Raw genomic sequence first — 9,489 nt, forward strand, 5'->3', positions numbered from 1 at the left:
CGGGGCTTCACGGGAGGCCGCGCAGGCCCCGCCCCCCGCCCGCCCACGTGACGCGCGCGCACCGCCTGCGCCTGGCCCGGGGCCCCGCGGCTCTCCGGTGTCCCGGCGCTGCGGGCGCGGCCCCCGCCAGGTCAGCCCTCTCCGAGCCGGAGCCCCGCGAGCCGGGGGCCCTGCCTTGGCGCGAGTGTGGTCCGGGCGCCGGCAGTCAGAGCAGCCGCACCCCGCGCTCCCAGCGAGCGGGCCCCGGTGCGGGCCTCGGGATGGGGACTCGGAGCCATCACCCGCCTCGTGAGGCTCCGGGGCCCCGCGGTCACCGCGACCTCGGCCGTGGACAAGGAGAGTGGCTTTATTTCAGGGCTCGACTCCTGCCAACGCTCAGCTCCGAAAGGACAGCCATATAAAAGCCTCGCCAGGATTTACCAGGCGTACTCCAGTGGGTCATCCTACGAGCCCTGCTCAAATGCCGGTTTCCTATGAACCTCGACCTTCCTCTGCCCCTAAAGCAGAGTGCCGAGCCTCCCACCCCTGGGGCCCCTGATCCCGGGGCTGGGTGACCACTGCAGGCGTGCGCTCCTGCGGGGGAGGAGCCTGAGTTTTTCAAATCAGTGAAGCCCGTCCTGTGACGGACGGAGCAACTGAGGTCCAGAGAGGAGGCGACTGGTCCAAGATGATTCAGTGTGTCAGTGTTGAGACTGCAGTCGAGGCAGTCACCGGAACCTGGGGTCCTTGCAGTATATAATCAGAGCAGATTAATAGATGGGTCTGTTTTGGTTTGGGGGCATGTAAGGCAATCGCACCTGATATATATTGGAAGTTTACTGTGCGCAGGTGCTGTGCCAAACCCTCCAGACTGGTGATAGTCCTTGGAGTTGATCTTGGTATGGGGGAAACCGGGCATAGAAAAATAACCTGACCAAGGCCGCAACATAACTGGAGGTGGAGCCTGGGTTTCAGACCTAGAGAGTCGGCTCCAGAGCCAAGGTCAAGCCTCTCCCTGGGTGGGGAGAATGTTCGGGCGGGAGCAAGACACTGGCCGCGGCTCTGGACGCCCGAGTATGTCCCTGACCTGAGCAGGTGCGGAGAATGGACATCTGTCCAACCTTGTCCTCCCCGGCGCAGCAGAGGCTTCAGGGGGTCAGCGCCGCGTCCCCGGGGTCAGAAGTGCGCTGGACACCAGCCTGGCGCAGGGGGACCACTGCGATTTGTGCCCGATAAAACCCTGGATCCTGACCCTTCTCCCTGGAAAGGGAGATTGGCTGACGTCAAGGACGATCGGGGCTGGTCTCAATGGGTTCCCTGCTGGGTCAGTGTAAGGCGTAAGGGACATCTAGCCAAGGCCTGAGCGCAAGGCAGCTACACACCAAGCAAGAAACTGTGGCGACCTCTCTTCCCTTCCGGGTCCAAACACCTAGGCAGGGCTGTTTTCTATTTGTTGACTCGTTTGTTGGTTGGGACGAAAGGGACAGAGGAGTGCAAGAAATGCCCTGAAAACCTCCGAGACAGGAGCAGTGCACAAGGGTGTGGGGGGAGCGCTCCCGTCGCTGTAAATCTTCCTTTTCTCTCCAACTTCGTAGAATCAACGTAAAAGCAGGGTCCTACAGTGCTGCAGCCCCTCCCAGCAGAAATTCTGGAGCTACCTTTATTTTCAAGACACCTGAGTGCCTCCCAGGCAGCTAACAATAGCCGTGATTATTCATTAAGTACTTATCATGTGCTCTCAAAAGTATTAAGTGATTTATAATCACAATCTCACGTAATCGTTTACCTTCTCCACCCCCACCCGAAGCCGGTGTGAGGTGGCTCCCATCATTACCCCCAATTTAGGGATGATGACTACTGAGGCTCAGGTCACTTATCACAGGATCATAAGGCGTAGAGACATGATTTCAATCAGGGTCAGTCTGACGCCAGAGCAATTTGCTTATACCACTTCCTCCAGTCTTCCCCTCCACCTCCTGCTAACAGCCATTTATTCCATGTTTCGGAATGGGATGTCTATTGGATGAGTATAAGGGGATGAATGGTATTTAGCAGTGCGGATGCCTTCTGACTCATCACCCATTAAAGTTTTTATACTCTTAGGGAAGCTTTAAGGGTATTATCATTTAATCTTCTGAAATTTGATGATCCACACATGAATAGAATTAAAATAAAACAAGAATATCAAAATAAACAAGAATATTACATTAGCCTAAATACCCAGTTGTGACTGATACTTTGCGTTGCATTTCCAAGTTAATTTCTTAGAGCCACTGTAATTTACATGTAAAACAAATTTAATTTTTGTAAAGCAAATTTTTACCAGAAGGAATTTCTTTCATTATGTTCCTAATTTTAAGCAAATCCTCATAGTCTTTTTATACTAGTTGTATTAATTACAACAAATCAGTGAGGTAAAATAAGCAAGTTAATTATCATAAAGCCAGTGAATAAAATTAATCTCCTATGACAAACACTGTTTACAAAGCTAATGAACAGTGTCCTATAACAAACATTCATTCTAACGCATGTAGTTTTCTATATCAGACATTCATAACCTCAAGGAAACTATTCAAATAAATATTTTGATATTATAGGAAAAGGAAGCTCCTTATAACTTTTTAATAAGCAGATAAAAACTAGGATTTATAACAAAATTCAGAATATATATTGATATAACTTTAAATTCTTCTTAACTGTCCAAAGGCTAATTTTTAACCCTGTGTTTTACCTTCTCAAAAGCATTTGTGTCAATAACTTTGTAAAATTTATCTCTAAAAAAACTGTGGCTTCTGATTTTCGTTTTAATCAAACCTGAACCAAAGCAATTTGGCCTTAACATAGTTTATTTCTTCTGTAGTCTCTATATTGTGACACCTAAATGGGAGTTTAGATTACATTTTTCCCATCAAAGGAACCCAAAACTAGTAGTCAGGAGGTTATAACAATAATAATTTCCTAGATTTGCAAAACAGAGATTTCTTCTTCTAGTAACAGTGGAACAGGTCATTTGGACAAGCCAGCCACCTGCTAAGGAAAGCTGGAAAGGGTGAACAAAACATTAAAAGACACTGAGGCAATAAAAAGATAATGAAGAATTACCTGGTGAAGATAGAGAAGAAAAACAAAGTCCAGTGAATTAAGCCCTGCATTTGGGTCCTCCTGCTCTGGGAGCATCCACTGTTCATGGAAAAGAGTCTGAGAAGCTGAGTGATGCTTTCGATAGCAACATAGACTAAAGGGAAGAAGTTGGAGCCCAGAGCCTGTTTTGGGCTGGGATTCTGAGAAAGCTGCACCAGCCCTGCAGGGATCTCAACCCATCTTCAAGTCATCTGTGTGGCCCAGGAAATCTTAATCCCTAAAGTAAGCCAAGAAAATCCTACTAGCTAGTGTTCCATGTGCCTGATAGAAGCAAGTGAAAATCCTCTTGGAATAAGATTTCAACACCCAAGGTCTCAAATTATTTCCACAAACAATTTTCAAATATAACATCTGACACACAGTCACAGGTATCAGACATGCGGAGACAATGTTTTAGGAGGAAGAGCCAAGAGAAATGGCAAGTGATAGAAATAGTCGGATGGGAGCTTCAAATAGTAGAATTATTGGACGTAGATTTTAGCATAACTTTGCTTACTGTGGTCAAGGATATAAAAAACAAGACTGGAAATTTGGGCAGAGAACTGGAAACTACAAAAACTGACAGAGCATACGTGAAAAAGAAGCAACTAGAAATTCTAGGACTAAAAAACAAAATAACTGAAACTAATAGCCAAGTAGACGGGTCTGTAAGCAGAGTTACAGCTAAAGAGAGAACTTGTGAAATGGAAGACAAGTCAGAAGAAAATATCCAGAATGAAGCGTGTAGGGAGGGTTAGAGACGTAGAGAATACAGTGAGAAGGTTTACCATGTGTTTGATCAAAGCCCCAGGAGAAGAGAAACAATGTAGCAGAGGAAATATTTGAAAAATTAATGGCTGACAGTTTTCCTGAAGGGATGACAAAAACCAGCCTATCCATTCAAGAGTCACTATGAACTCCATACAAAATGAAGAAAAAAATCCACACCTAGGTTATGAATAATGATACTTAAAGAAACAAAAAACAAGTAAGAATTATTAAACCTAGCTGAGGGTAGGAGAAATAGATTACCTTCAAAGGAATGACACTTTGGCAGCTGATTTTTTCAACAGCTATGATGGAAGCCAGAGGACTGTGGAATTATATCTTCAGTGCGCTAGAAAAAGTAACCACCAACCTGGCATCCTTTACCCATCAAACACATATTTCAAAGGTGACACAAAATTAGACATTTTCAGACAAAATCAGAAAAAAATTGTCACCAGCAGAACTTACTAAAGGATACTCTAACGAGCTTGTTTCACACTATTCACACCAGCCAAGACATTGATAATAGCCAAGATAAGACATATTCACAAGATGGGCAAGCAACTAAATGTCCATCAACAGATGACTGGATAAAGAAGATGTGCTGTATATACAATGGAATAGTACTCAGGCATAAAAAAGGATGAAATAATGCCATTTGCAGCAACATGGATAGACCTAAAGATTATCATACTAAGTTAGGTAAGTCAGACAGAGAAAAATAAATATCATATGATATCACTTACATATGAAATCTTAAAAAAAATGACACAAATGAACTTATTTACAAAGCAGAAAGAGATTCACAGATATAGAAACAAACTTGTGGTTGCCAAAGGGGAAAGAGCTGGGGCGGGGTGGGTAGGGATAAATTGGGAGTTTGGGATTAGCAGATACAAACTACTATAAACAGAACAGATGAACCACAGGTTCCTACTGTACAGCACAGGGAACTGTATTCAATAGTTTGTAATAACCTATTATGAAAAAGAATATATATGTGGAACCGAATCACTATGCTGTACACCAAAAACCAACATGACATTGTAATTCAACTATACCTCAATAAAAATAAAGACAGCAAAAAAAGAATTTGCTTCAGGCAGAAGGAAAGTAACATCAGGTGGAAAGCCTGAGATGCAAGATGTCGTAAAGAGCTAAGTGGTAAATGCGTGGACAAACGTAGATAAACGTTTAATAATAACGTTAGGAAAGATGGGGGCAAGTTCTGCCCTTGCCTCAACGCTGTCGCTCCTCGTCCCTCCGGGCCGAGTCCCGCCCGAACAGGCTGTTTGAACCAGCTGTGGATGTTCTCACCACAGCCCTGGATCTCTTCTTTCTTTTCTTTTTTTCACTCGACCCAACACATTTTTTTTTTAATAGTTCAGTAATTTTCTCTTCTAGTCCAGCGTTTTCAAAATTGCTGGGCCAGTTCAAATGTGGACCCAGCTGAAAGGGTTGTTCTGGGGCCTCCGTGCAACTGAAGGTCTTTGGTGACTTGCAGGGTTTCTGTTTCCAATGATTCTCTTTTGTTTCCAGCCACCTGAAATGACTTTTGACTTACATCCGAGAATCGTGAAAGCTTTAGTCAGAAGGCGCTTACTTTACCCAAACCAGATATGACTCCCTAAATCCCAGGCCGCTTCCGAGGTCAGCCACAGGGAGAGGTGGGTGGGGAGAGCACCTGGGCCCCCTAGGTTGACCAGTACCCCTGGGGACTTGTCATCACAGTAGATTGTTTTAAAAATATATTTTTTAAAACCAAGTCCGTCAAGTGACACAAACTCAAGCTGATAAAAATCTGCTGCGCTCAGATCCACCCTCCATCCTACGGCACGGAGGTGGGGAAATGGCACCCTGTGCCTCCAGGCGGACCCCTGACCCTCAGCACGTCCCGCTTCTGCCAAGGCTTCCCTGGCTTCCAAAGAGACGGTCCAGCAGCTCCCTCACCAGCACGGTCCGCTCCTCTTCACATCTTAGTGTCCTGGGCAGGGTGTTGCCCTCTGTCTCGGGACCTCACTGCTGGTGTCTGGCTGGGCGTGGTCAGGGCTGGAGTCATTTGCTTTTCCCTGCCTTTCCCCTGTCTGGGGCTGTGGCTGCCTCCGCTCCCCCGGAGGACTTTGGGGGGCTCTCCTCTCCCACAGCGGCCTCCTCAGGCCCCTTGCATCTTGGCTTCTTTCCCCGGGCTCAGCTTCTTCGCTGGCCGCCCTCTCCTTCACCTCCGTAGGCTCCTCCATCTGCTTTCCCTCTGTTTTCTCCTCCGTGGGGCTCCCACACCCGCCCTCTGCCCCTGGGCTGGACGCTGGGGCTGGAGACTGGGGCTGGATGCTGGCCGGCCTTCTCTTCGTGCTGCGGGCCTTCCTCTGTGGCCGTGCCCTCCTCCTCCTGCTTCTCTGTCCTGCTGGACGTCTTGCTCGGAGGAGGGGATCCTGAGGCCTGACTCAAGGGGGGAACACATCACCTCCATTCTCTTCCTTGGCACCATTCTCCTGGGAGGGCTCCATGGCCCTGAAGTCTCCCAGGTCCCCACAGTTGGACTGGGACCTTCAGAATTGCCTGGACGGAGGGCGCCTTTTGATCAAGCCCCTGGTCTGCACCTTATTGTGACAGGGCAGACGGCTGCCTCCAGGAGGCTGGCTGGAGCTGACGGGCACCCCTTTGGCTCACTGGCCCGAGACCGCACGCCAGGGCTGCTGGGGGTAGCTGGCAGGCTGTGAAAGGGCAACACCATGGCCTTGAGTCCAGGACTCATGGGTGAGGCCGCAGGAAGCAGGGCTGCTGGATCAAAGGCTAAACTGGCCTGAAGCTTCTCCATCAGAGGAGAGCTCTTCACCTTGACTTTAGGAGTGTGGTTTGCACTGGGCGGTGACTTCTCCCCATTCTGGCCCAGCTCTGCCTTGAGGGGAAGAGAGAGACGGAGCAGCGAGGTTTCCTTCTTGTTTTTCTGGCTAGTGTGTCCTTGGCAGCAGCTGCCTGCTCCCTAAACCGCCCGGCCAGCTGGGCCACGGAAGGGGTGCCAAGTTGTCCGCGTTGGCGTTGGTCCCTGCCGGCCTTTCTTCCCTGTCCTCTAGGGGTGACTCAGAGGCGGCTGTGCGCTCCTCATTCGGCCCAGCTTCCCGATCCCTGCTCTCTGCTGGCCAGGTTCCCCTGCAGCCGCACGGCGCAGGTGGGTGACTGGCTTGCTGGCTGCGGGACTTGGATCTTTTATGTGGAAGTCTAGTTGATTTACAAGGTCGTGTTAGTTTCAGGTGTACAGCATAGTGATTCAGTTATACATACACACATATATATATATGTGTGTATGTATATATTCTTTTTCAGATTCTTTTCCATTATGGGCTATTACAAGAAATTGAAAGTAGTTCCCTGTGCTGTACAGCAGGATCTTGTTTACCTATTTTATATACAGTCGTGTGTGTCTGCTAATCTCAAACTCCTAATATATGCTTCCCCCCACCTTCCTCTTTGGTAACCGTAAATTTGTTTTCTGTGTCTGTGAGTCTATTTCTATTTTGTAAATAAGTTCATTTGTATCATTGTTTTTAGGTTCCACATGTAAGTGATATCATATGATATTTGTCTTTGTCTGTCTGACTTACTTCACTTAGTTTGATCTCCTCTGGGTCCTTCCATATTGCTGCAAATTGCATTAGTTCATTCTTTTTAATGGCTGAGTAGTATTCCATTATATGTATATATGTGTGTGTGTGTGTGTGTATAAATAGCTTCTTTATCCAGTCATCCAGGCCATTTAGGTTGCTTCCATGTCTTGACTAGTGTAAATAGTGCTGCTGTGAACATTGGGGTGCATGTATCTTTTTGAATTAGAATTTCCTTCAAATATATGTCCAGGAGTGAGATTGCTAGATCATATGGTAATTATTTTTTATTTTTTTAAGGAACCTCCATACTGTTTTCCATAATGGCTACACCAATTTACATTTCCACCAACAGTGTAGGAGGGTTCCCTTTTCTCCACACCCTCTCCAGCATCTATTATTTGCAGACTTTTTGATACGTGAAGTGATACCTCATTGCAGTTTTGATTTGCATTTTTCTGATAGTTAGCAACATTGAGCATCTTTTCATGTGCTTGTCACAGCATTGGATCTTGCCTCGTGGACGAAGCCCCCTAAATGGGAAAGCGCTCTCCCTCCCCACCCTTCCCCTAGTCTGACAGCTTTAAAGCCCACTCTCCCACACACGCCCGGATTCTGGCCATACCTGGTGGCCAGGGCTGAGAGTCCTTTGGCGGGCATGCCATTCCCTCCCAGAGGAGGGTCAGGCTGTGTGGGGACCTGACCTTGACTGTTTGCTTTGAGACAATCAGGAGTGGAGTGTGGATCTCCAGTAGAACGGGGCGTCTTGTGAGGCACCTGCTCCAGCTAAGGTCATGGTGCTGCCACATCCAGAGAGAACAGGGGCCTTGAGGAGTCCGCAGGTCCAGGCTCGTCGGGCATGACCTGTCAAATGCCCCTACTTCACAGCTCCGATTCCACGCCTCCCCATCGACTGTGACTGCAGCTGGGGGGCCATCTGGACCACGCTCTCTTTTCAGCTCTGCCACGCCTACTATTAGACCTAACTCTAACAGTGAGATCCTGGGTCTGCTCTGCAGCAGACTGTCCTGCAGCTGCTCCTTACAAGCTGCCCAAGGGGCCGGCGGCTCTCAAGGTGTGACCAGAGCTGGCACTCAGCCACCTTTACCATTTTTCAACCGGAAGCCAGGTGACCACAGGGTCATTAGAGGTATGGCTGCCCTGTACAAGTGCCACAGCCACCACCTGTCATTTCTTTAACATGCTAATTAAAGGTGATAATTTCATGCAGGCGGTTCTGGGTTTAATCCCCAGTGCCTCCATTAAAAAAAAAAAAAAGATAGCTGAAATTATCACCTTAAAACCGCTGGGTGGCGTTTCTCCCAAATTCTGTTATGAAGACCCATCCTTAGAGGCTCAGGTTCTAGACAAAAGGATGGAGGGAAGAGACTAACATCTGCTGAGCGCACACCAGAGGCCAGGTATCGTCCAAGAGACTTTTCACTCGATTACCGTAATATTGCATTTAATTTTCACAGCAGCCTGGGACGTTAGGTGTTATTATTTGCCTCATTTTGCAAACGAGAGAACGAGTCTTCAGAGAGGGTGAATGAATTGCCTTAAGATGTTTTCAGCTCAAAGGCACAGTTCTGCCTGGCTTGAAAGCCCGCATCTCTACGCCGTGCTGCATAAAGGTGTGGTTTGTCAAATCCGCTGGTTCACTTCATTTGAAAACAGTCACCTGACTTTATGTGCGTGTCTTTCTGAGATTGGAAGTAGCTGAACGGTCTCCAGTTCCCTATTTTCTGACTCACACATCCTCTCTTTGCCCTCTCTTGGTGGTGGTGGTTGAGGGGGCGGTCAGAAAGCAAACAAGATACCTGGGTCTGCAGCAGAAATGCGAGACCCCACACACAGCTTTTGTTCTCAAGCCAAGCAGAAGACAGAACCTGTCTGGAGTAGGACTCATCAAACCAAGGTGCTCAGGGCTGAACCATCTCTCCTGAAGACGACCTGAGCCTGTACTTGCTTTTGGACAAAGATGTTTGTAAGAGTTTTTTTTATTTCTTTAGAAATTTAAAAA

The 9,489-nt window shown here is 47.6% G+C and overlaps 1 pseudogene; it reads right to left on the reverse strand.

The window, feature by feature from the left end:
* Window positions 1–5,843: 5,843 nt before the first annotated feature.
* On the reverse strand, window positions 5,844–8,126 carry LOC105061664 (capZ-interacting protein pseudogene; annotated as a pseudogene).
* Between the last annotated feature and the right edge of the window lie 1,363 nt (window positions 8,127–9,489).

This window comes from Camelus bactrianus, chromosome 16 (assembly GCF_048773025.1).
Source record: "Camelus bactrianus isolate YW-2024 breed Bactrian camel chromosome 16, ASM4877302v1, whole genome shotgun sequence".
Lineage (NCBI taxonomy): Eukaryota > Metazoa > Chordata > Mammalia > Artiodactyla > Camelidae > Camelus > Camelus bactrianus.